The sequence below is a fragment of the Pinus tabuliformis genome, chromosome 7 (genome assembly GCF_031772625.1).
Source record: "Pinus tabuliformis cultivar Carrire ecotype Pingquan chromosome 7, CPIR1, whole genome shotgun sequence".
Taxonomy (NCBI): Eukaryota; Viridiplantae; Streptophyta; class Pinopsida; order Pinales; family Pinaceae; genus Pinus; species Pinus tabuliformis.
Window position 1 is genome coordinate 1,449,255,508 of NC_142293.1, and position 27,800 is coordinate 1,449,283,307.

Sequence of the window (27,800 nt, forward strand, 5' to 3'; positions counted from 1 at the left end):
CTTGGTGATCATTTCCTCATTACATTAATGGATGAGATTTTGAACATTAACTTCCTCATATTTATGAATTCATATATTTATTATTATTCAACTTGTTTACCATTTTAAGTATGATTATAAATTACTGATTATGTTTCATCAAAGTGTGGTTGTATAGTAAGTTGCAAATGCGTTCACTGAGTTTTTTCAATAACATAATGTCATAATCTATCTTTTATACGTTTTGAAAGGTTTTTTGACATATTTTTTAGTATAGTTTGCCCCGAATTTAACAGAGATTTGTTGGAATCACAAGTTTGAGCTGTGAACTCTCCACAATCCAAGTGCGTTAGAGGTAATTCATGGTGTTGAATCCATATATGTAGACAAAAAGCCATTTTAAACAAAAAAATCAAGATTTGAACAAATTTTTTTTCACCACATTTTAACTAAAAACTCCAAAGCATATAATAATTAAACAATACCTAACATTATTGTATATGCAGTGTGCAATGTTGTGAGCATGTAGTGTGTGGGATTACTGTATGAAAAAATATTGAATTTTATGAGCCGTGGAGTATGAAGTGTCGTGGAATATGTAGCTAGTGGGATTAAATAGTTATGAGTGTCAGAAACATCATGGAGTATATAGTGTCATGGAGTATGCAGCTTGGACTGTTAGTTTGTATGCCACGTGGTTGGTTATATTGAGGGCCTGCTTGAATTGACATTGTTAACTTAAAATACAGTGCCCTGCAAATCTAAATCCTTTTACACAAAGAACCTAATGCATAGATGCAGACAGGAGTGTACAACGAAGTGCACTCCCCCTCCCCCAAATGAAGCGACATTGATCAAGAGAAGAATGTTGCATGTATGGAAGGATGTGATTTTGTAAATGCTTTGATTTTGTCAATTCTATGAATCCTGTGATTCACTTTCGATACCTTCGTTTCACATACCTTATGTTTTGCATTAATATTAACTTTTTATTATCAAATCTAGACCATCCGTTCTTTTGTTATATCCAAAGCGTCGGTAAACATAGTCTCTTATTACATCAATACTTTAAAAGTTTAGACCCAATATCATTAAATCCAGTTTTGCATACCTTCCATTTGAACCCAAATTTTCTAGTGTTCTATGCTTAGCACAATCAAGTACAAAAGTTTTTCTTCAATTAGCAATCACTTTATCAAATAAATTCAATATTCTAATGACAGTGAGCAATTCTAGATAGCACACTGATCCAAATTCAATATAAGACAGTCAAGAACAAGAACCAAAACCAGAATGACACAAGATTTGGTCAAAGACTAGGGAAAAACCCCACAGGGGGAAAAACCCTTTCAAAATTCTTCTTTTATTAGACTGTCATTAAATGTTTAGTGGATAGATACAATGTTCCAATTCATCAACAAAGAGTCAAAGGTCAACAACTTTGACTATCCAAACCAACCAATCAATATCCAGTCGAAGATGAGCCAACAAGTCAAATTTGATTCAAAGTCAAAGTTTGCAATTTTGGTCAAAGTCAACAATAGTATCAACTGCCTTATTCAGTCTATAGTCAATGGTCAAACCACCTCCAAATCAGCTCGGTCAACAGTCAAAAGATGTAGCCTCCTTTGTTGGTCAATGTTCAGTCAAAATAGTCAACAAAAGTCCAATTAATATCAATCAAAGTCAACTTGTTGACTTGTGGAAACCCTAGTTGCAGGGCTACGGTCAACACTGGTCAAACTTGCATAGAAAAAATCGCTCAAATTGTTCTTGAACTTGGCCTCCCAAAACAGATCCAAATCCAGTCAAACCAAGTCAAAACATGCAAAGTCAAAGCTAGTCAAAGGTGCCAAAACAGAAGTCAAATTTGGTCAATAGAACTCTTCATCGCACGTGTGAGCTTGGACTCTGGAATTTCACACTTGTAGGAACCAATCAGATCAAAAGAGATGGCTGTGATGATGCTCCAAAGTGATGTTACATATGGTCTATTTATATGTGTCTCAAGGGATTGAATTTCCTTGCCCAGACCGACTTGTATTTTTGTGCACATGTAACATAGTTACCGATCAAACGGGAATTATTACCTCAAAACGGGTAATCGAGCCCAAAAATCCCAAAAAAACATGAAAAACCACTTTGAAATCGAAAAGTGTTGATGCTGGAATAACGTTTATTTTTTAGAGTAAATTTTCAATGTGGTTTATCCACACTTAATTCATTAGAAAATTTAAAGTGGAAAAACTAAGCCCTCTAAACAAAAAGGGTTGATGCTCATCATTTAAAGTGTAAAAAATAATCCCTCTAAAAAAAAGTGTTGATGCTGCATTAACGCTCTTCAAAATCAGCGTGAAAATCACTAACATTTAAAAAAAATGTATTGACGCCGCATCAACACTTTTCAAAATCGGCATGAAAATCACTAACATGGAAAAAAATGTTCATACTTGATACATAAGAAAATTTAAATTGCCAAAAATATGTTAAAAGAAAAAGTGTATGCATCACGGCATCACCACTTTTCAAAATCGAGTGTTTTTTTGCTACCTTGATCGATAACTATGTTATGTGGGTTTCTGATCAAAATTAATATTTTTCCTTCACCAAATTTAATTATTCCTAAATCTGGTAGCGGCTTCTCTAAATAAAAAAACTTCCCATGAAGAGAATTTCTTCCTAAGCGGCCAAATTTTCACATTTCTCATGCTTCATTTTTGTTATCTGAATATACTAGATTTTATTTTCAGCTTCATTAGATCAATACTTTAAAAGTTTAGACCTAATCTCATTAAACCCAGTTTCTTATGCTTTCAATTTTGAATTCAATTTTTCATATTTCATTTTTGTTATCGTAATATACCTTTTGTTTCAATATATCTGAGAGTTTTTTTTTGTCAGCGTGGTTTTTTAAAGTTATCAAATATACTGTTATGCAGCCAAAAAATTGTATTTTTGATTTCTTATAAAATATAAAAAATATCTTTTTAAGAGTTTCAATATCTTTGAGGTATTTACCTTTATTTTGGCCGTATTAAATTTTAGTCCCTTTACATTTTCGATACCTTTGCTATATCAAGTTTGCATTTTCGATATCTTTGCTATATCAAATTTGCATTTTCGATGTATTAAGGTTGATTAGAGTAGGCACGCAAGTGCATGATGTGGCAGTCGGGTGGGTTGGTTTACACGTTTTCGGTTGGTTTCGATCCCTGTAAAGCTGTTGTAGTGTATGTTGATCTATGGAAATAATGGCGATTAAAACTTCGGTGTGATGACTGTCAGTGATCTAACACGTATATGTAATATATATAATAAAAAAAAACCATAATACTTCTTAAAAAACTAGCCCCTCTCATTCTTAAAAAAGGTTAATCAGAGTAAACTTACTTCTTAAAAAACTAGCCCCTCTCATTCTTAAAAAAGGTTAATCAGAGTAAACTTACTTTTTGATTTCCTATGAAAATATAAAATATCCCTCATATCTTTGTGGTACTTACCTTTATCTTCAGAGTATTAAGTTTCAGTACCTTTGCATTTTCGATACCTTTGCTATATTTATAATACAAACGCATTTTCACATTTTCAGTTTTACATTAAATTGTATTATTAAAATATTTGTACCATTAGTTCTGTATATCTTCAGTTTTTGCATTGATATTTTATATTATTAAGTTTAATTTTCATATTAATATTAAATTTTAATTAAATTGCATTTAAACATTAATATTAATAAGTTTGGCCCCGGATGCGGGTGATGACGTGCCAAGGAGGGACGTGTCACATGCCCAGCATGTGCCGCCCCGTGGAGATCTTAATGAGCCTGGTCTGACCGCCGTCATAGCATAATGGTTCAGCAGATATGCGAGGGGAATTCATTGCAGAGCAGGAGTTCTCGATGGTGGCGCAGAATGCAGTTAATGCTCTGTTGCAGAGCAGGTTTAGAAATCGATATCAGCAAAGGATGTGGATGCATTGGAGAGTTAAGATCAGCCGGATGCGAGAGCAGAGGAATTGTGAGTCGGTGGATGCTAAGCCTCCTGCCGCAGTGCAAGCTCTGGTCTGCCGCTGCAATTCAGGCTGTGGCCGGAAGCAGGGGAGGCAACTCGAAGGATTTCTGGTTCAATTGGAAGCAAGACGGGTCAATTCGTGTGCAGAAGGAGGGTGCTCAGAAATTTCACGGGTGTGGGCATTCGTGGGTGACATGGCCAAATTGCGGGAACGACAGCCCAGCAGACGAGGACCAGGGAGAGGTTCTTCCTCTCGAACCCCTGCAGCAGACGAACACCACCATTGCTGCTGCTGCTACTGTCATAGGAGAGCAAGAGCCACCCAACTCCCATGTGGACAATTCCTGGAGGTTGGCAGCTCGAGCGAGGGAGGGCCATTGCTGCCAGCGTTTGGCTCGGTGGTGTTCACTCTGGGAGGCTCAATGGACAACACAGGCGTCAAAGCCCACATTTCTGTCCTTTTTACAAAAATCCCTGAAGAATTCGGTGCTGGAACTGCTGAGGGCACGGCGGAGAAACCTCCAGAAGGTTCGGGCAAGGATGCAATGGAGAGGCCACCAGGAAGTTCGGGCAAGGAAAGCGCTGGCAAGGAAGGCCTTGAGGAGCTGCCACCGAACGAGCCAGACAATTTGGGGAAGGAGACGGTGCAAGGCACCTCACCCGACTTGGGGCCAGCACCCCCGGGCATGGATGAGGACAAGTGGAAAGCGATGTGGGAAGGAGTCCCGGAGGGAAGGGGATGGTGCTATGTGGTGGAAGACCCAAGCCTCTGCGAGGACCAGGATATTGAGCCCCGGCTCCACACAGTTCCTCCTCTCTCCACCAGAAAACAGGACTAAAGCTCCTGCGGGTATGTCGGTTCCGGATTCTACTGTGCTTGATGGCTGGCAACTTCTGCGTCTGTCTGGTTGGCAATTTCTGTGTCTATCTGTTTGGTTTATGCATATCGAGTCTAGTTTCAATTTTGTTTTTTGTTGGGTTCAGTTAGACAATGTCGAAAGCCCCTGCGTGGGCAGTCTTGATTCTGCTCAGAGTAATGAGGCCCCTTAGCTTGCTGACTCTCACTTCTTCTGGGCCTCCAGAAGCAACTCGTTTTGGGAGAAACTCTGTTAGTTTGGCTGGTTATTTTGAAAGTTTTGTCGGTGCTGCCCCTGCGAGGGAGCTTCTGGTCTTAAAGTTAAATTATACAGGGTGCAACTGCTGGCCCTGGAATGTCTGCATCACTGTCTGTAAAGTCTTCTTGTAAATATAATAGAAAAATTTAGCTAGTCTTTTAACGACAAAAAAAATAAATATTAATAAGTTTGGAATATAAATATATTAATTTGAAGTTTAAAGTTTGTATTATTAACACATTTTCTTTTTACTATTTTTACGTTGATATTAATTTTGTATTATTAATATTGAATTTCGATGTTAGTATTTTTTAGCATTTTCATTATTAAAGAATTTTTTATATTTAATTTTCAAAGTTTACTTACTTTCGATTTTCAGGGGATTTCAAAGTTTTTATATTAATAAGTTTGAAGTTTGAATATAAATATTATTAATTTTAAGTTTAAAGTTTGTATTATTTACGTATATTCATTTTTCATTTATTGATATTATGTCTCTATTATTTTCAAAGTTTGTATTCTTTTTGCATTTTCATTATCAAAGGATTTTTGATATTTTATTTTTAAAATTTAATTGCTTTTTCATTTTCATTATTAAAGCATTTTTGATATTATATTTTCAAAGTTTATTTGCTTTTGATTTTTTGCATTTTCATTATCAAAGGATTTTTGATATTTTATTTAAAATTTAATTGCTTTTTCATTTTCATTATTAAAGCATTTTTGATATTATATTTTCAAAGTTTATTTGCTTTTGATTTTTATAGATATTAATTTAATATTGCAGGGAAATCAAATGTATGTAAAGCACATGACAGAAACACAGACCGATAATGAATTCGACACAGGTGCAAATTGATTTCCTTCTTAAATATTGATTTCTATGTTTATGTTTATGTTTCTTAAAGTACAAATGGGAATTTAATGATAATGAATATGGGAATTTAATGATAGTGAATATATTTTAGATTTTATAGACGTCGATAAACTTACACATTTTTTCCTCCATAAAGAGTAAAAAATTGAAATTTAAAATATAATTTGAAAATTGTATTTTTATTATGTATATTATTAATTTTTATAACAGGTAATACTTGTTAGATTTTATATAAGTTGATCAAACTCATATTCTTGTCATATATGAAATAAAAGAATTGACATTTTATAAAATTAAATGAGAATTGTTTTTTAATTAATTTTTTTTTGTTGAGAAAAGTGAGGAGCATTTTTATTAAGTTTGTGTTAATAAGTAACAAAGTATACGAGAAATGATTACAATTGGCTTCCAATTGCTGGTTCTTTAAAAAGTACATGAGAGGAGATCTAAAATTGTTATCTAGCGAAACTTTTACCGACATACATACATACGGCCAACCAAACTACAACTAAAAATCTTACAAAATTGACCAAACAAAAATATAAATTTACAAAAAAAGATCATTGCTCGAGCAAAGGATCAATAGACATGTTATCAAACTGACTTCCAAAGGTGTTGCTAGTTGTGTTGTGCTGGTCACCAGCAAGTTTGGGACTCTTTCAATTGGCTTTGAATGGCTCCAATTTCATCATCCTGTCTGCTCGCCTGAGATTTTAGTCTTTGTAATTCTTCAGACAAGAGTAAAATGGTGTTGGATTGGTGTTGGATTTTGCATTGAAGGTCCAAACTCTGAGCTTGATTATCAACTGGAGAGTGCTGACAACTATGATGGGCATTTACCCATCCAGAAGTGTCAGAGGAAGGAAATCGATGCTCCATAAGTGGCATCATAGAGTGCAGTGTACAAACAAGCAAAGGGACTGAGAGTGAACTAAGCTCAAACTTAGCACTCAATGGATGAGAAGGAGTTCCCAAGATAGAGGGAGGGGCGCAAGGAGGGCTATGAAGTGTTGGGCACTGAAAGCACCATCAATAAAGGATGAGAAGAGATAATTCACACTAGAGAGACCATAGTAGAGCCAGCCATCAAATCTCCTAGAAAAAACTTTAGAAAAGGAGGAGGGATACCTGCATAGCATCAATAGGCCAAGATCTGGCAGGAGAATCCTGCGTGGCCACCACCATATATCAGATCAATAAAGAGTCCCTGGAGCCTTCAGAGAATACGACATCACAAACTTTAAGGGTCCTTGAGATAAAAGGGATTATGAATTAACAAACCCATGACAAACTACCCACCAAACCAAAGATAGGGAATTCTCCACTCCACCCTGAAGATCCTGTCTCCCATTCGAGTTGGGACAAAAAAATAATTCCAGGTAGGGCTTCTATCACAACACATGACCAGAGACTCCAACGTCTCTTTGGAGCAAGACGTTGGCTCATTTTCCCATGAACAGGGTGAACTTCTCCACGCAAAGAGAAAATAACCAGGTGCTCGAACAAATCATGAATTTTAGAGGCCTTGATGCAGTTCGCCATGTCATCTCTCTTCATTTTAATCCATGTTCTTGGAGGCCCACACGCTACAGTAATCTCACACAAATTGAATACCATTAATCTCCACCACCTTGGCACCTTTAATAGATTAGAGGCATTAGGCTTGCGATACAGTCCAAAAGGAGGAGATGCCACATGCAAAGATCTAAAGGACTTGGTGAGCGGGTAGCCAACATGACCTACACTAGCCACATCAACCATTATGTTAGAAGCCTCATTCATTACACTCACCATGGAATTGCCAATGCTTTGAGGGGTGGAGGCCTTGTGCAAAATTGAAATACTTGGTTGAAACAATGCTCCTTTATATAGATATCCACTCGTGCTATTGAGACTATGATACAAAACAATTGGAGAATAGCTTATGGAATTGTCTTCCATCCTAATAAACCATTGGTGACAAAATGACCTGCCTCAAGAAGACATGCCTGATTGACCTGCACATTCGCTTCCTTGTTTTGGCTCCTCAAGGTGTGATAAAAAGACCTTGTTAGGTCCCTATAATACTAGTGTGCCTCCCTTATTGTTATTGTTAGTGTAGCCCCCTTATTGTTATCATTGTGCCCATGTATCTCCCATCTTGTTATTTTTGTGCCCCATAGAATCCCACTATTGTTATTGTCGTGCCCTTACATTATTATTGTTATGTAGGCTTTGATTATATTGTGACCCCTTGGACTCCTATATATACCAAGGAGGCCTTGTCATTTGAATCATCCAAGAATTGTTCATTTATGTGATGTAAATGAGGTTTCCCCCTCGAAGAGGCTAATTTTCAAGTCGTTGATCTATCTTTTCTTCTATTTTGTGATTTGGTTGTATAACATTTGGTATCAGAGCTTTTTCTAGGGTTTTGCTGCTTCAAACCGTTGAAGAATCTAGTGCAGTTAGCATTAGTAATATTCTTCTAGACTTGATAACAGTTTGTGTAGTGCTTTTACAATTTATCTTAGCTTGATCTTCTTTTCATTATTAGTGTGTGTGTTTACTTCATCGAACTGCTACAAAAAACAAAGAGACAAGAACACAAGATGTTAACGTTTTGCCTGGGCCAAAACCTCTCCTTCTTGGAGAGGAAAACCTGCACATAATTCTTCTTATAGAGATTCCAATTGACCAACACCAAGACCATGACCCTTGACCTATCAAGCCACTCCAAGACCAAGACACCAATCCTCTTCTAACTGCTGAGATCATCATTACTGCTTCACCGAGATCATCATTGTTGCACCATGACTACTACTTGAGATCACCATTGTGCCTTTACTGAGATCATCTCTGCACCTTCATTGAGATCATTATCGTAGTACCACAAAGGTCCTTACTTGTTGCACCATTGCTTGCTTCACCATGTCAATGAGTTCTTTCTACTGTTGCACTCCACCGAGACTTGTGACAACATTTAGTAGCATACTCCACCGAGACTGTAATTGTATTCTCCTTGCACTGAGATCACAGTTATGCCAAGAAAGTGTAACACTGTAATGCCTATCCGAAAATCACAGTGATCCGAGTTTGCTGCACCACTGTACCTTGTCCGAAATTCTGTTCTTCTTGCACCACTGTACCTTGTATGAAATTCTGTTCTTCCTGCACCACTGTACCTTGTCTGAAATTCTGTTCTTCTTGCACCACTATACCTTGTCTGAAATTCTGTTCTTCCTGCACCCGTCCGAGATTTCAGAGACTTATCCGATGTTTCAGAGATGTCTGAAAGTTCTATTTTCTGTGATGACTTCAACTGCGTATATATAGTAGTTCTGACTCCATAAATAATCCGACCTGTCACCATGAACTATTGTGTCTCCACATATGAGCTGACTTGTCATTTAAATATATTTTGAGGCCGCCATTATTGCCTTCTTCATCGTTTAGCAAGCATACTTCATCAAGAGGATTGTGCTTGTCTTAGAGGGTTGTTCTAGACACTAGGTTGACTCATATACATTACATATATGCTTAAGAAGAGCTCTTAAACATAATTTTGAATCTTTGACTTTCCTAGATCTATGGAATGAGAAAGAAACTCATTCATATAATTTATAAAAATAATATTTGTTTTTCTTGAAAAGTAAAAAGATCAAAATTATATTAACAAATACTGAAACTAGGGAGGTATTTACAATGGTACTTGGTTATTCTCAATCTGAAGAATTTCTCATAAGAAGAATCAGATTGGTAATCCCATATGTATAACATCATAATAACCAACATTGTTTCCACAACAAGGCCTTGACTGACATCTCTATCTCTCAATAGATCAGAGCACAATCTTGGCGAGACCAATGAGTTATAGACACCTTAGTCATTGTCTCTCAAGGTACATACCCACCCGGGTGTTCACTGAGTATGACCTTCTAGGACTATTCTTGTCTTGGGTTCCCAGCCCTCAAATAATATCGGTCCTCTTGCCTACTCTTGTCTTGGATGCCCTACACATCGTTAAAGAGTATCAGATTCCATATGATTACCCAATCCTCCCATTCTTTATTCCCAAGTGAAGACAAGAATGTTGTGTCTATCGCTTCCTCTCAGTTGAGGAAGACATGCCCAAGTATCCTTTGACAAGGTACTTGTCCAAGTTCCTTTGTAATTGGGAACTTGTTATAACTCCCTCTTAGCTGGGGACTTGTCCATTCATCAACAACTTCTTCTTCGTCGGTCCTCCAGCTGCTTGATCTCCTTCTTTCCTTTGATGTCATGAAGTCTTTGTTCGAACTTCTTCTTGGTAGGGCACCATCCATCAACCACTTTCCTTCTTATTTTGTCATGTCATTCCTTTCTTCATGGAAGGTGGCCTTCTTGGTACATATATGTGATGAGCCTCATTATTGAGTAATTATATGGGCCTTAATTGGCCTCAATTCACCTCCTAGCTTAGTCAAACCAACTATTCTCACAACTTATTGCATACTTTTGATTATATTTTGTTTATGAAATGAGTTAGAGTTGGATATTTGGCTTTGTGGTCTAATGTGCATATAATGCAAGAATAAAAGATAAAAGCAAGGAGAAATGCAAGTATAAGGGATGAAAGTAAAGAGCTATGGCAAAGACCTTGGTAAACAGTGGAATGGGACAAGGGAGAATAATTATAGGAGGTAAATCCTCCTCATTTACTACCCGTCCATTCGAATATTCCCCCATCAGCTCAGAGTGCACCCAACCATCACTTTGAAGACTAAAAGATAGCCAAGAAAAGGAAAGGGACAACAACCAATTTTCTTGAGTTAGAGGTCAAGCCTCCCTAATGGGAAGGAAGTTGTTAGAGACTTCAAATGTATAAATAGAGAGGCTTAGGACCTCACTAGGATTCAGACTTCATTTGTAAAACTCCGCTTTATTTCTGAGCTGCAAAGACTTGTGACAATTTGCTTTGTAATCCATGATTTCTATAATAAAGATGAGTTCTGTTTAAGCTAGCTCTGAGTTAACTTCGAGGGCTGAAGCTCTTGGGTTAGGGCCCGACCCAAGTAGCCACAACTCCTCTTTACTATACTATTATGCTAGCATAGAGTTCTGTTCTGTTTATTTGCTTAGGTAGTTTCATGGTTTTCTGTGCATTTTCTCAAGAAGTTTTCTGGTTCTGATTCATTTGATTAAGCAGCTTTCTGGTTTTGTTCATTTGCTTGAATAGCTTCCTATTTCTGTTCATCTATTTCAGTAGCTGCATTTGCTGTAGTTTACATCATTCATGCCTTCTTTCAGTTCAGAGGTTAGTTAGAGGAAAAATGTCACTATCAGGTTGTGCGTAGGTGTCTCAGCCTCATCTCCTCCCTCTGGGACCATGACTTGAGGAAGAGACCTTCCAACAACCCCAAAATCACAGTCTCTGGTTCTCACATGGGCTATGGAGTTTGCTGTTTAATGCAGTTATCTGTTTACCCGCACTGGTCTTCTCCGTCATTTTTTATTTGAAACCGCCTCTAGCACGTTCTTCATACATCACTTCCTCACCGTCCGATCACCAACAAACCTTCACAATCACTGTTTGATTCACTATTTTCTCCAACCGCTACCTCGCATGGAGTCCACCATTTACTTTATGAACTTTAAACCCCCACCATCGATCTGCCTTGTTTGATGCGACGGCTGTTGCTTCACTCGATTGTGCCTCGCCAGATCCGATGGCTATTGCGCGATACCGCATGGACTTCTACCCGACCATTATTCGTCCGATAACACGCGAGAAAAGTGGTTTCTCCGTGCTATGTGTTGCCCAGTTAGGCTAATCGCGTGAAATTTTAGGAAACAACTTATAACTTTGAGGGCATGCAAAATACAACTTACTGCCCTCTAAACTTGCTCCACCATTTCCGCACGTTTCTTTTGCCTGCGATCTAATCTCCTTCGTCCATCTCTTGAATTCACTCGTGCGATAAGATCTTAACCGTTCATCGCTCCTGTTAGCCTCGCCCGTCCATCTCTTGACCTCACCCGTGCGATTAAATCCCGACCATTCATCTCATTTGTTCCCTTGTTCGCCCATCTACCTACGTAACCTCCTGCGATCAAATCCCCGTCGTTCATTTACCTTTCACCCGACTGATCCAACGGTTCTTCTGCATAGTTGCTCCCTCATGTCCTCCATTCACTGATTTTGACCTCCGATGGCTTTCTCCACTTGAAACCTGATTTAGCCTAAGTTTCTTTACTACACCTTAGTCCAGTTTAATGTTTTTACTTCTGCAACATAGATAATTAGCATTACGTTAATGGTAATTTAGCAATTCTGCTTAGCATAACTGTTTAATTGATTAGTTAGGTTATGGTGTAAGTTTAGCATTTCATGCTGTTTTCTTCATTACTACAGTAGAAGTAGCTCTCTCTTAGAATAAGGTTTGCTCTCCTTCCATCAAAGAATTAAGCTTCTTCTGAATCTATAGAAGTTTGGCTTGGAACCCCTGGGGTCTCTTGCCAGATAAACAGTGACAACAAGCAGGACCTTCACTTCTACTTGTGCATATAGCACTGTCACCTCCAAGTTTGTACGAACCCCGGGTTGATAAGTAAAGCTGGTAGCCTTGGGAGTTGCAACATTATTTTTGTAATACCTAGGCTCATCACTTTTTGGCGTCATTGCCGGGGAGGTGTCTAAGTAGAAGTAATTACTGCTTTCTTCTATTTCTAGTCTCCAAACTTTCTTTTCTTCTACTTCTAGTGTTCAACTTTCTTCCATTAGTTTATTTATGCAAAAGTAATCTAGTTTCTTTCTTTCTTTCAGTTGTCATTATCTGCGCTCCTTTCCATTATGCAAGTACTTTCTAGCTTTAACAAAATCTTACAAAAACCAAACCAAAAACATTTCCTTTCATGCCTCGTAGGATTAGGGACAATTCAAGAAAATTCTTGTCAAATACCCTCACTGCATCCAACAAGAAACCTTCTCTCTTCTTCAATGACGGTGAATTGGAAGACCTTTTAGGTGAGCAATATTAGCTATTTGAGGAACCTACAGAAGAAGAAGAATAAGAACCCATTCCTACTGAACCAATGGTTGGAAACCAAAATGATAGGAGAGATAGAGAGAGAATTGAAAGTGCCTTCCCCATTAGGGAAACCAATGGGGACACTAAGATGAAGAATATAAGCCCCTCTTCTCTACCTCATTTCCATGGCCTGGCCACAAAGGACCTTGACACTTTCCTATTTGAATTTGTTGTTATATGCTGAACCTATGACTATACAAATGATGAGCAAAAGTTAAAACTATTCCCATCTACCCTCAAGGATGCAACATTGCGCTCGTTCATGGGTTTACTTGAAGATAGCATCACAACTTGGGCTTAGATGCAACATAAGTTTAACAACAAATATAGGGACTACTGTAGGTCAAAGGACAATAAAGAAGATATTTTTAGGATGACCATAGGCCAGGATGAATCCCTAGAAGACTATGAATAAAGATTCCAACTAAGTTACAAAAGGGCCAAGTGCACACTTGACCTTGAGTCACTAAAGCTGGCCTTTCTTAGAGGAGTAAGGGAATATCTTCTGGATACCTTAAATATGATAGCAGGAGGAGATGTCTACCAATTACCCTATGAAGATATTAAGACTGTCTCTAGAAACCATTCTAGGGTAGCCAGGAAAAAGGGTAGGGTAGGGGTAGTCAACCTATGGCCAGTACATCATCCTCTAACTTATCCATCAAGGGTGAAATTGGAAATATGCTGGAAGATTTCAAAAGTGACATGATGCAAACCCTTGCCTTGCAATTGGACACCATGCAAATCAAAAAGAAGCAAGAGGAAGCAAAGAGAGCCTTGGCCATCTTTTGTCCTATATGCACTAGGAGACATCCTAGGAACGAATGTCCATTAAACTGTATTAAGATTTGCTCAGTCTGTGAAGAAAACCACTCCACAGACAAGTGCCCTTCTTTACCTGGACTCAAAGCTGTATATCAAGGAGCTAAAGGGGTCACTGAGCAACTTTGCTACATCAACCAAAGGAGACCTCCTGGGCCTAGACCATACCAGCAGGGTATGCAAGGGCCATCCCATGCATACTACAACCCCAACCAAGCCACAACTATACCTTCTTGGGGACCCCCTGCTCATCCTTCCTAGTCTACACCCCCTCCTTGGTCCTATGCATCTCAATATCAATCCCAGCCAGCCAACCAGTCATTTCAACCTTATGTTCAGCCACAACATCAGTGGAATACCCCACCCCAGGGGTGGAGGCCCCAATTCAACAATGTTCCAGCCCTATTGCCTCCACCACCTAACCAACCACAACTCCTGCACTTTGCTCCACCTAAGAAACCCCAGATGCCTGCCCAGCCAAATCCGAACCCAAACAATAGGCAGGCTCAACAAGCATACAATGGAGAGACATCATACCCAACTTATGCTGTAGAAATCCAGGAGATCAACCTAAGATCTGGGAGAATTCTCCTAGACAACCAACCTCCCTCTCCACATAGGGAGGTTGAGGAAGGAAGAGAGGAAAGAAAACTTAAAGTAAATCCACCTTTTCCTGAAAGACTAGCCCAACCACTCCAACCTACCCCAGAAGAAACTGAACTTCTAGGAGAATTGAAAAACCTATGTGTAAAGATCCCCATTCTCCAAGCAATCGAAGATGTTCTTATTTACAATAAGTTGATTAAGGAGAAGTGCTTCAAGCATCCAGGAAAAAGAAAAAGGGATGCCCCTACCATTAATGTCATTGGGCAGTTGTCTGACTTAATGTTGGGGCAAGTAATATGTCCAAAATATTTAGACCCTGGAAGCCTTGTAGTAGATGTACACATCAATGGCACCATTGTCCCACACACTTTGATTGATCTTGGGGCTGCCATTAATGTGATGACCAAGGACACCATGCTCAAACTCAACCTCCAAGGGTCATTAAGGAAGACCACAACAATTCGGCAACTTTCAGATTGTTCCACAGTCACCCCTGAGGGAATTGTGGAGGATGTGATGGTCTCCATTGAATCCTGGGAGTACCCTGTAGATTTCCTAGTTCTCCAGCATAAGGCTAAGCTTACTGGTTACCCTCTCATCCTTGGGAGGCCATGGTTGGCCACAACTGATGCTTACATTAGCTGCAAAGCTGGGAATATGACCATCAAGAATGGGCATATGTCCAAACAATTAGTCCTATACCCTCCTGCTCAACCTTCTCTAGAGCATGATTTACCTTTATGGTTGGAGGAGGAGGAAGAGGATGAGGGTTATTCTACCCATCTTTATACTTTGGAAGCAATCATAGGAGGAGGACAACAAGATGAGGATGATTTAATTGAACACCTGCTCCAAAGTCCAACTCCTAGTTCACTGCCATTAGAAGAAGAAGTAAGGGAAACCTAGAACAATTATCCAACTGACTTATGCTTGGCCAATTCCAACCCACTACATGTCAAAACCATAGAATGTGGCCCAGAGAAGGCTTTGAACATAGCCCATCTCTTTCTGCTTTAGAAGAGGAAAAACTATGCCACATGTTGAGAGAGAACCTAGAAGCCTTCGCTTGGAGTTACAAAGAAATGAAGGGAGTACACCCCTCAGTGTGTAGTCACGACATATACATCAAAGAAGGTTGTAGGCCAGTCACACAACCATAAAGGAGGATGAATCCAGCTCTTAAAGACATAGTCAAAGAAGAATTGCAAAAACTGCTAGATGCAGGATTCATTTACCCTATCTCAAACAGTGAGTGGGTCTCTCCTTTAGTGTTAGTTCCCAAGAAAAATGGTAAGTGGAGGATTTGTGTGGATTATAGGGAGTTGAACAAAGCCACAAAGAAGGATCATTTTCCCCTACCCTTCATTGACCAAGTGCTAGATGGCCTGGCAAGAAAGAAATTATTTTCTTTCCTAGAAGGATTCAGTGGGTATAACCAAATCCAAATCTGCCCAGAAGACTAGGATAAGACCACATTCACCTGTCCTTGGGGTACTTTTGCCTATAGAGTCCTTCCTTTCGGCCTATACAATGCTCTTGCCACTTTCCAGAGAGCAGTCTTGAGTATTTTTGCTGAATTAGTACATGACGCTGTGGAAATCTATATGGATGACTTTACATCTTATGGTTGTGATTTCCAAGAAGCCCTGACTAACCTAGGCAAAGTATTACATAAATGCATTGAGATGAATCTGTCTCTCAGTCCAGAAAAGTGTGAATTCTTAACGACTGAAGGGATTGTGCTAGGTCATTCAATATCTCAGCAAGGATTGCAGGTGGACCCAAACAAAATAACAATCATCCAAAGGGTACCACCTCCACAAAAGCAGAGAGATGTCAGAAGTTTCTTAGGATTGGTTGGATACTACCAAAGGTTCATAAAGGACTCCAGCAAGTTGGCCTCTCCTTTGTTTGGATTGTTGTCCAAAGATTATGAGTTTATATGGTCAAAGAGCTATCAAGAGGCCTTAGACATCCTAAAAGGTAAGTTAACCACTGCACCAATCCTTAGAGACCCAAACTGGGCCCTCCCTTTTCATATTCATGCCGATGCCTCACACAAAGCCATAGGAGTAGCCTTAGGTCAGGAAGAGGTAAAATTGCCCCATGCCATCTATTTTATAAGTAAGAACCTATCAAAGGCTGAGCTAAACTATACTGTGACCAAAAAGGAACTCCTGGTTGTTGTGCATTCATTGAACAAATTTAAGCATTACATTACAGAATATCAAACATTTGTGCATATTGATCATGCTGCAATCAAATATTTAATGAATAAACTAGATGTGAATGCTAGAATCATAAGATGGTTGCTTTTATTACAACAATTTGATCTAACTATTGTTGATAAGCCTGATAAGGAAAATGTTGTTGTTGACTTTCTATTTAGGATGAATCAGCTTGCAGGTGAAGAAGGAAGGTGGATGACCAGTTACCAGATGAGAATTTGTTTGCTATTTCAATTCTCTCCCCATGGTTTGCTGATATAGCAAACTATCTGGTATCATCATAGTTCCCACCAAACTTGCCTCCAAAGAAAAGAGAAAGATAGTTAGAAAGAGCACCCCCTTCACCTGGATTGGGGGCAATCTGTTCAAACTTGGCCCAGATCAAATCTTAAGAAGGTGTGTAAGGGAAGAAGAAGTCTTTGACATCCTGACCTGTTATGATGGGCCTTGTGGAGGTCACTTTGCAGCAAAGAGGACAACATTCAAAGTGTTGCAAGCAGGCTATTATTGGCCCACCCTTCATCAGAATGTGAAAAAGTATATTAGTCAGTGTGATCGGTGCCAAAGGATGGGAATGCCTACTCTAAGAGATGAAATGACCTTGTAACCTCAAGTGACTTTCGAGCCATTTGGCAAGTGGGGCATGGACTTCATTGGGCCTATCAACCTTCCTTCAAAGCAAAAACAACACATCATTGTGTGCACTAATTATTTGACTAAGTGGGCTAAAATCAAAGAAATTAAGGCAACAACAGAAGAAAAGGTGGCTGAGTTCTTAAGGGAGAATATATTCTACAAATTTGGGTACCCCAGAGAGCTAGTCACAAACCAAGGTAGCCAGTTTACCTCCAGCATGATTGAAGAACTGCTCAGCCATCACAAAATCAAGCATAGGACCTCCACTCCTTATCATCCACAAAAGCTAATGGGCAAGTGGAGGTGATCAATAGGGCATTGGAGAACATCTTAACCAAGGTAGTAAGCAGCAACAGGAAGGACTGGGCAGAGAGACTAGTTGAGGCCACTTGGGCCTATAATACAACATGGAAGACCACCACTGGATTTACACCCTATGAGCTGGTCTATGGTAAAAAGGTTGTGCTATCCATTGAATTTGAATATAACACATTGAGAATGGCAGCCCAACTAGATTTAGATCTCAGTCATGCACAGAAAGAAAGGTTGTTACATTTGAATGGCTTGGATGAGTTCAGAATGCAAGCCCTCCTACATACATAGATAGTTCAACTTCAGAGGAAGATCTGGCATGACAAGCACATCAAGGAGAAGCAATTTCAAGAAGGATACTGGGAATTGTTATATGATTCCAGGTTTAAAGACTTCAAGAGCAAGCTAAAGACAAGATGACTCAGACCTTATGTGGTGGAAAGATGCCATGACAATGGTTCAATGCAAATCAGAACTCTTGATGAAGAAGCCATTCCATTGCTAGTTAATGGACACCGATTGAAAATGTATAAGAGGCCTTTATCAAAACAAGAGTTCATTGACAGTATCAATAAGACAATGATGATGGTAGAGCAAGTTCCAGCTCCTCCCTCATCAGGTCACTGAAAAAGGAAAAAACAAAAGAATAAGGATTTAGGTGAAAACCTCCATGAGGCGCCTGAGTCCTGTCTTTGGGTTGAAAACCTCAAAATGCTGCCCAAGGATGAGAAAAATGAAAAAGAGTAAGAATATCCCTGGGTGAAAACCTTCCTTGAGGCACCCAGGGCAGATATCTAGGGTGAAAACCTCTCTGAGGCAGCCTAGGTGTTTCTTTAAAAAAAAAAAAGAAAAAAGAAAAAAAACATAATTGTTATTTGCAGGTGGGTGAAAAATACAAGCAAGGAGCAAAGAGAAGATCCAAAGGGAACCCTGCCTCACATATATTCATCTCCTCCACTCCTTACCATGCATCCCTCCATCAATTCTATTGTTTTTCACTTCATTGCTTCAATTTAGGTGAAGATTGTGTTTTCTAACAGAATCACCTCAACCATTACCATCATCCCTGCATCCACATACACTCCTACTCCCTCTGTCCATTCATTACAGCATCCTCACAACACCAGCCAACAACATGATCAAGAAATTCTAAGGGAGACACCAAACATTGCCAAGTGGTAATCTAGGAGCTCCATAGCAGCAACAACATCAAATCCAAGAGCTCCATAGCAGCAACAACATCAAATCCAAGAGATCCACAGCAGCAGCAGCATCAGATCCAAGAGCTCCACAACAACAACAACAACATCAAATCTTCAGTCACAGACACCTGCAAAAGCTAATAAACCATCAACAGGCAACAGAGGAGGAAGAAGAATGACCATCAGCAACACATCTGATCTTTGACAACTACAGCATGGCATCAAGACCATAGGTAAGTATCCCACTCACTCACTCATACACATCATTTGATCAAAAGTTGTAAAGGTTAAGAGGTATTTGGTTTATAAGTGAAAAGGTGTCAAAAAGGAAATTCTTTAATAAGTCAAAAGAGAATGCAAGAGTCCATAGATGCAGTGTTGTTATGGCAACCATTTGAGAATGCTTGAAGAATTAAGATTTGGGGTAGAAACACCAGTTCACCAAAGACTCAACATACCCTATTTCTTGATGCAATCACTCATAGACTCCAGCAACAAAGTAAAGGAAGGGAATTCCCAATAGTTGACTCACCATGGTTTGATCAAGATCCACATTGAGGATGCCCTCCAAAACCTCAGGATACCTATAAAATGGTCAGTCTTTAGAGACTTATCAGCAGAGGATGACATCAAAACCCTCATCTATGATGTTAGTCCTTCTGTTAGTAAGGAGGAAGCAAAACAAGAAGAATATACAGAGCTAGAGGGGATGAGATGAATAAAGAAGAAACTAATATAGAGGAACATGCTGAAACACAAGGAGGATGATGCTGAAACAGAAGAAGAAACTGATGGAGATGAGAAAGAACAACAAAAGGAAGAAGATAAAAAAAATAGAGAGGACAGTTGTAGGAAAAGGAAAACCAGCTAGCATGTATGGCTAGCCTCTCCTTGGAGGCCATCCAGTGTAGGATGCCAGCTAAATCCTATGTATTTTTCCTCATAGAAAAATGGCTACAATTTCAGATTAAAACACTAGCACAAAGGAGCACCATGCCATTTCAGGATTGCAGACAGTTTATTGACCTTTGTGATCAAAGTGCACTAAAGGATGGGGCCAAAATGGTTTAGTTTTACTTGCATAACATGGCCCTCATAGATATGAATATTTGGGATCCTAATGCAGGGCTAGGAGATCTACAATTAATGGTTTTGGCATCATGGATGAACCATTAGAAGTCAAGGGTTGCAGAGACAAAAATAATATTGGCCAGAGAGAAAAATGAACCTCTTTTCATCAGAGCTGAACAATCAAATCCCATGGCCCTAATCAACACCCATAATCTAATTGCAAATAATCCTCAGCTAACACTTAGGTATCTTTCTACCCAAGAGCAAGCAATTTCACATTTTGAGGATATGTTTAGGCTGCCAAGAGATGATAATATACATGCATGCTAAAGGAGATGGAAAACACTGCCACACAACATGAAGATTAGAGAATATCACTCCCCTCAAAGGTTGAGAGAGGCACTCAACATAACACCTATGTATAAGCAATCAATGCAAAGGTTGAAGGTCAATTGGATAGGCTTGAAACTCAATCCACCACTACTCCTAGGGATGCTAGAAGGGAGAACAGAAGAAGAAGGAATAGAGGCAGTGGGAAGAAGTAGAAAGGAAAGTAGGCTTCTATAAACAAGAAGAAGAGACCACAACAGAAGAATGGGATGTTAGAGAGGCTACCAGAGCCATGAAGGACATGGACATTGACTAAGTTGCTCAGAGGATGAGCAACACTTTCAGTAGGGGGGTGATGATGAGCCTCATTATTGAGTAATTATATGGGCCTTAATTGGCCTTAATTCACCTCCTAGCTTAGTCAAACCAACTATTCTCACAACTTATTGCATACTTTTGATTATATTTTGTTTATGAAATGAGTTAGAGTTGGATATTTGGCTTTGTGGTCTAATGTGCATATAACGCAGGAATAAAAGATAAAAGCAAGGAGAAATGCAGGTATAAAGGATGAAAGCAAAGAACTATGGCAAAGACCTTGGTAAACACTCGAATGGGACAAGGGAGAATAATTATAGGAGGTAAATCCTCCTCATTCACTACCCCTCCATTCGAATATTCCACCATCAACTCGGAGCGTGCCTAGCCATCACTTTGAAGACTAAAATATAGCCAAACAAAGGAAAGGGACATCAACTAGTTTTCTCGAGTTAGAAGCCAAGCCTCCCTAATGGGGAGGAAGTTGTTAGAGACTTCAAATGTATAAATAGAGAGGCTTAGGACCTCACTAGGATTCAGACTTCATTTGTAAAACTCTATTTTATTTCTGAGCTGCAAAGACTTGTGACAATTTGCTTTGTAATCCATGATTTCTATAATAAAGATGAGTTCTGTTTAAGCCAGCTCTGAGTTAACTTTGAGGGCTAAAGCTCTTGGGTTAGGGCCCGACCCAAGCAGCCACAACTCCTCTTTACTGTACTATTATGCTAGCATAGAGTTCTGTTCTGTTTATTTGCTTAAGTAGTTTCATGGTTTTCTGTGCATTTGCTCAAGAAGTTTTCTGGTTCTGATTCATTTGATTAAGTAGCTTTCTAGTTTTGTTCATTTGTTTGAATAGCTTCCTATTTTTGTTCATCTGTTTCAGTAGCTACATTTGTTGTAGTTTACTTTCGTTCATGCCTTCTTTCAGTTCATAGGTTAGTTAGAGGAAAAAGGTCACTATCAGGTTGTGCGTAGGTGTCTCAGCCTCATCTCCTCCCTCTGGGACCATGACTTGAGGAAGAGACCCTCCAAAAACCCCAAAATCACAGTCTCTGGTTCTCACATGGTCTATGGAGTTCATTGTTCAATGCAATTATATGTTTAGCTGCACTGGTCTTCTCTGTCATTTTTTATTTGAAACCACCTCCAGCACGTTCTTGATACATCACTTTCTCGCCGTCTGATCACCAACAAACCTTCACAATCACTGTCTGATTCACTATTTTCTCCAACCGCTACCTCGTGTGGAGTCCACCATTTACTTTATGAACTTTAAACCCCCACTGTCGATATGCCTTGTCTGATCCGATGATTGTCGCTTCACCCGATTGCCAACTAGCTTGGCCGATCTCCACCGTTGATTTGCCTCACCAAATCCGACGGCTATCGCATGGACTTCTGTCCAACCATTATCCACCCGAGAGCACATGAGAAAAGTGGTTTCTCCGTGCTACGAGTCGCCAGTTAGGCTAATCGCGTGAAATTTTAGACAACTTACAGCTTTGAGGGCACACGAAATACAACTTATCACCCTCTAACCCGCTCCACCATTTCCGTAAGTTTCTTTTGCCCACGATCTAATCTTCTTCGTCCATCTCTTGACTTCACCTACGCGATAAGATCTTAATCATTCATCGCTCCTGTTAGCCTCGCCCGTCCATCTCTTGACCTCACTCGCACGATTAAATCTCGGCCATTCATCTCCTTTGTTCCCTTGTTTGCCCATCTACCTACGTAACCTCCTACGATCAAATCCCCGCCGTTCATTTACCTTTCACCCGACTGATCCAATGGTTCTTCTACACTGTTGCTCCCTCACGTCCTCCGTTCACTGATTTTGACCTCCGATTGCTTTCTCCACTTGAAACTCGATTTAGCCTAAGTTTCTTTGCTACACCTTAGTCCAGTTTAATGTTTTTACTTCTGAAACTTAGATAATTAGCATTAGGTTAATGGTAATTTAGCAATTATGCTTAGCATATCTGTTTAATTGATTAGTTAGGTTATGGTGTAAGTTTAGCATTTCATGTTGTTTTCTTCATTACTGCAGTAGAAGTAGCTCTCTCTTAGAATAAGGTTTGCTCTCCTTCCGTCAAAGAATTAAGCTTCTTCTAACTCTATAGAAGTTTGGCTTGGAACACCTAGGGTCTCTTGCCAAATAAATAGTGACAACAGGTAGGACCTTCACTTCTACTTGTGCATATAGCATTGTCACCTCCAAGTTTGTACGAACCCCGGGTTGATAAGTAAAGCTGGTAGCCCTGGGAGTTGCAACATTATTGTTGCAATACCTAGGCTCATCAATATAGAACCTTCTTCATATGGCTACTTCTTTTCTCTCCATGCTTCTTTCAAGAGTTTCCATCCACCACATGAACGTTGGTTGTACTTGTACTTACAAATCTTGTTCTAGTAGCCCTGCATGAACTCATCCAGATATTATTCAAGAAATCAAAACATCATATAAAATTAAATCATACCTTATGAGATGGCTCTTCAGCATGACATCTTCTTGTAGGTATCAACATCCTGCATTCATGTTGACACATCTCCCAAAGATGTCCATTGTTAAGGGTCTACATCTTTTTCATCAGAGTCTTCATATCTTTACGGGAGATAGTCTTCTTGATATTTTGGATGTTGATTGTCTTCATCAGGGTTGCATATCTCCCAATCTCTTCCTTCCTTACACATTCCATTCCCAAGTGTCCTTTTAGAAATTTCTAATCAGAGTTATGTCATTGTAGTCAACCACCTCATATTTCATATGAGGACATATTATGTTGATTTCATTTGGTGTGACTTCTATCTTTCTACATCCTTTCAGAGGAGGAGATCCTTTTTCTCTTGATCATGTTTCTCAAGATAGAAGTAATTATCCAGGTTACCTGCAACCATATGACATGCCATTATAATTTTAAACACAAGCATACATACCTTACTTTACCTTTAGGTCATTGAGGCTTCTTCCAACAACTTCCTTGATTGAAGATATATTCAATCCCTTGATCTGCTTCATGTCATTACATCATTATCTCATGGATTCCATCGGTTGGAATTCTTGTTGAAGCACTTACTTTCTCTCTAGATTAGAGAACCCTTCGATGAGGATTCCATTAGAGAATTTTGAGGATATTTTATATCCCCAAGTGGTAAATGTTTCCTTTTTGACTTGATGTATGATGAGCCTTAGATGACTCCTTTCTTTTCTTCAATGTCCACTGAGGTTCCCAAGAGCTATATACCCTACATGTTTGTCTGCCATGGATTTTGTCCTTTATGATTCCCATGGTGATGTCACGAGCTCTTGTTTCTAATGCTTCCATGATGCCATGATGCATCTTATTATCATTGTCATATCTTATAACACAAGATTTAGGAGCTTATGATAGGACCCTTTTGTGAGGGATTCTATCTTAATCATAGGAGAGATTTGTTACTCTCTATTTCCTTGGCCGTTTTGTTCAGCTTCCTCCATCTTTCAGTGATATGAGCTTCCAAAATCTTTTTATAGCATTGAATCTTAGCTATACTTATTCTATCTTGTTTGAGGACCAACCTTGCCTTTCCTTTTTACACATGGTTGAGTTCTTTTAACCTTCAATATTTTTGTCATCAACTTGTCTTTCTCTATCTAACATAGAGACCACAAGTTTTTGAATGAGGTAACCTTCTTGTTCATGGACATTTGTTACCTTGCTTATCAATTAGAACGATGATGATTACCTTCCTTCCTAGATCTTACATCCCCTGATACCCTTTACTTTCATGTAGATCAAATTTCATGTGATCTTCTTCATTGCATCTTTAGAGAATGAGTTTATCATGTACATCACTTTTATGTCTCCAATATTGTTATGTGAGGGGATCTTTCATAAGCATTCCTTTCATAAATTCACAAGAGACCTATTGATATGTTTAATGGCTTCAGCTTCTTAGAGGACTATGACTATCCTCCTTCTTCATGCAAGGAATCTTGATGACCCATCCAACCTATAGATGTCCTTGCAATCATGAAATCATTTAACCAAACTTAATTATAGAATGAAAAGATACTTACTTATCATGTGAAGATGAAATCTTCACCTTGATCATGTTGGAATTGAAGCAGATGTATTGATGCTTCGTCCGGATGAGATCCTTGTTGTACTAATAGGAAGATTGCCTTCTTTGCCTTCGAGTCACTTCGACTTATACATCTGACAAACTGTCGATGTACTTGGGATGGCACTACATTGCTATCACATAAGTAGACCATGGAACCTTGTAGTATGGAACATTGTGTAGAATCATAGAGTATTGAGGTTGCTTGCCATGATGTATAGAGACCCATTAGTTAGAATTGCTGTATCATAGGACTTCTTCTTTTTATATTGAGTATTGTTTATACAAACTTCTATATATATGCCCTTGAATATATATCATCAAGCTCTTAGGATCCGAGATGTAAAGATTGTTCCTTTTATAGAAAGGATTCAATCCGAGGTTGACATCTTCATATAGTGGCACTGAGACGGTGGGTAGAACGGGACTTGTAAAATAAATGTCATCTGGCTGTGTATATCCAAATTGAACTGCTGTATGAGCTCTCCTAATCGAGTCTTCTGCCTGTGATCATTTGCATCTTTTGTCCGTGTTTTTCGAGGCTGAGAATGTGAGTATAGGTATCAAGTTGAGAGAGACTAGAATTCAAAACCGTGATAGTGTATATGACTATTGTAGGCTGATCCTTGAATGTCTCTTTTAACTTCCCTTCCTTTGAATTTAACACCGTAGCTCCGATTCCATGTTGAAGAATCTAGGGCAGTTAGCATTAGTAATATTCTTCTAGACTTGATAACAATTTGTGAAGTGCTTTTACAATTTATCTTAGCTTGATCTTCTTTTTATTATTAGTTTGTGTGTTTACTTCATCAAACTGCTACCAAAAACAACGAGACAAGAACACAAGATGTTCGCATTCTTCCAGGGCCAAAACCTCTCCTTCTTGGAGAGGAAAACCCACACATAATTCTTCTTATAAAGATTCTAATTGACGAACACCAAGACCATGACCCTTGACCTATCAAGCCACTCCAAGAACAAGACACCAATCCTCTTCTAATTGTTGAGATCGTCATTACTGCTTCACTGAGATCATCAATGTTGCACCATGACTACTACTTGAGATCACCACTGTGCCTTTACTGAGATCATCTTTGCATCTTCATTGAGATCATTATCGTAGTACCTCAAAGGTACTTACTTTTTGCACCATTGCTTGCTTCACCATGTCAACGAGTTATTTCTACTGCTGCACTCCACCAAGACTTGTGACAACATTTAGTAGCATACTCCACCGAGACTGCAATTGTATTCTTCTTGCACTGAGATCACAATTATGCTGAGAATGTGTCACGCTATAATTCCTATCCGAAAATCACAATGATCCGAGTTTTTTGCACCACTGTAACTTATCCGAAATTCTGTTCTTCCTGCACCACTATACCTTGTCCGAAATTCTGTGTTTCCTGCACCACTTCACCTTGTCCGAAATTTTGTTCTTCCTACACCCATTCGAGATTTCAAAGACTTATCCGAAGTTTCTGAGATGTCCGAAAATTTTGTTTTTTTGTGGTGACTTCAATTGCGTATATATAGTAGTGTTGCCTCCATAAATAAGTTGACCTATCACCATGAACTGTTGTGTCTCCACATATGTCGACTTGTCATTTAAATATATTTTGAGGCCGACATTGTTGCCTTCTTCATCATTTAGTAGGCATACTTCTTCAAGAGGATTGTGCTTGTCTTGTAGGGTTGTTCTAGATACTAGGTTGACTCATATACATTACATAAATGCTCAAGAAGAGCTCCTCCACATAATTTTGACTCTTTAACTTTCCTAGATCTATGGAATGAGCAAGAAACTCATTCATATAATTTATAAAAATAATATTTCTTTTTCTTGACAAGTACAAAGATCAAAATTATATTGACAAATATCGAACCTAGTTACACTTTTCTTCAACACAAACACATCATCTTGGCATTTTCACTATAACGATTTTCCAGTGAGGCTTCAATAGTTAAAATTTCAATCATGTGGAGAAAAAATCTTCGAGAAATTTGTGTAAAAATTTCAAATCTTGGTTCACTACATTTTCTGAGATATGGTCTGAAGAAGTTAGGGTTTTTGCATGCTCTAGAATTCAGTGTCAAACAAGTGACCTAGGGAAAATCGACATAACTTTCTCATTGAACATCAGATTTGGATTTCGTAAAAGGTTACTAAAAGTGCATAGACTGTAGTTTCTCATGTATCAAGTTTAGGGAAGAAGGATAAAACAATGACACGTGGCATCCTGTACAAGTTTGCTCTACTGACCTAGTCCATAATCATGCCATCATGGGAGTTTTGGCATAATTTTATCTTGAAGAATCCAACCTTGGTATGACTTGTGGCATTGGAAATAATACTCATAGGGCTACCACAGGATGTAATTTTAGACCTTGGGACGCCGAAATTACAGAGATACAACAGTTTCAAAATCAAGCTTCAAAAAATAAGAAAAATGTGTGTATTTTATTTATTTATTTATTTATTTTTTTAATTTTGCATAACTTTTGCTTGAAAAATTAGTTTGAAGTTATTCAAAGTGATTAGTGAAGCACATATATCTTTGTTAAATTCCAAAATGCCTCGAAACAAAAAAATGGATACACCTAGTAAGCAACCCGAAATCTCTACTATGACGCATGAAGAAAAGGAAGAAATGCAGTGTGATATATCAAAATTACGAGACCAAGTGCAACAAATTTCGCTCTCGCAAAAAGTAACAAAAAATGAATTGGAAGCCATGATGAATGTTAAGATAGATTGTATAAAAAGGGACACGGGAGTTTTGAATGATGGTTTAAAAGCATACATGGAAGCAATGATGAATGTCAAGATGGAAGGGTTGAAGGAGGGTTTGGCAAAGTTGCTAGAAGAAAGGCTTCCCAGTGTTGGCAAGGTAATCCATGAAAATCATGAAGAAGAAAAAAGGAATATGACTTATGATTTTGGAGACTCCAATATTGGGTTGAAAACCCACCACATTCCAAAGATAGATATGAGGAAGTTTGATGGCAAGGATCTGGTAACATGGATACTAGAGATGGATCAATTCTTTGATCTACATGGTGTGCCACAAACACAAAAGATATGCATTGCATATTTATATTTAAAACAAAATCATTTTATGTGGTATTCATGGCTTT

The 27,800-nt window shown here is 38.7% G+C and overlaps 1 long non-coding RNA gene across 2 annotated transcripts in view; it reads left to right on the forward strand.

Moving 5' to 3' along the window:
* LOC149253154 (uncharacterized) overlaps positions 1-27,800 on the forward strand; it is a 165,142-nt gene that overhangs the window by 118,767 nt on the left and 18,575 nt on the right. The window contains exon 3 of one of the 2 annotated variants that reach the window (XR_016266130.1): positions 5,892-5,952. The exons of the other annotated variant lie outside the window; for it this stretch is intronic. This is a non-coding gene — a long non-coding RNA (uncharacterized LOC149253154). The remainder of the gene's footprint in view (positions 1-5,891; positions 5,953-27,800) is intronic. 2 annotated transcript variants of the gene reach the window in all.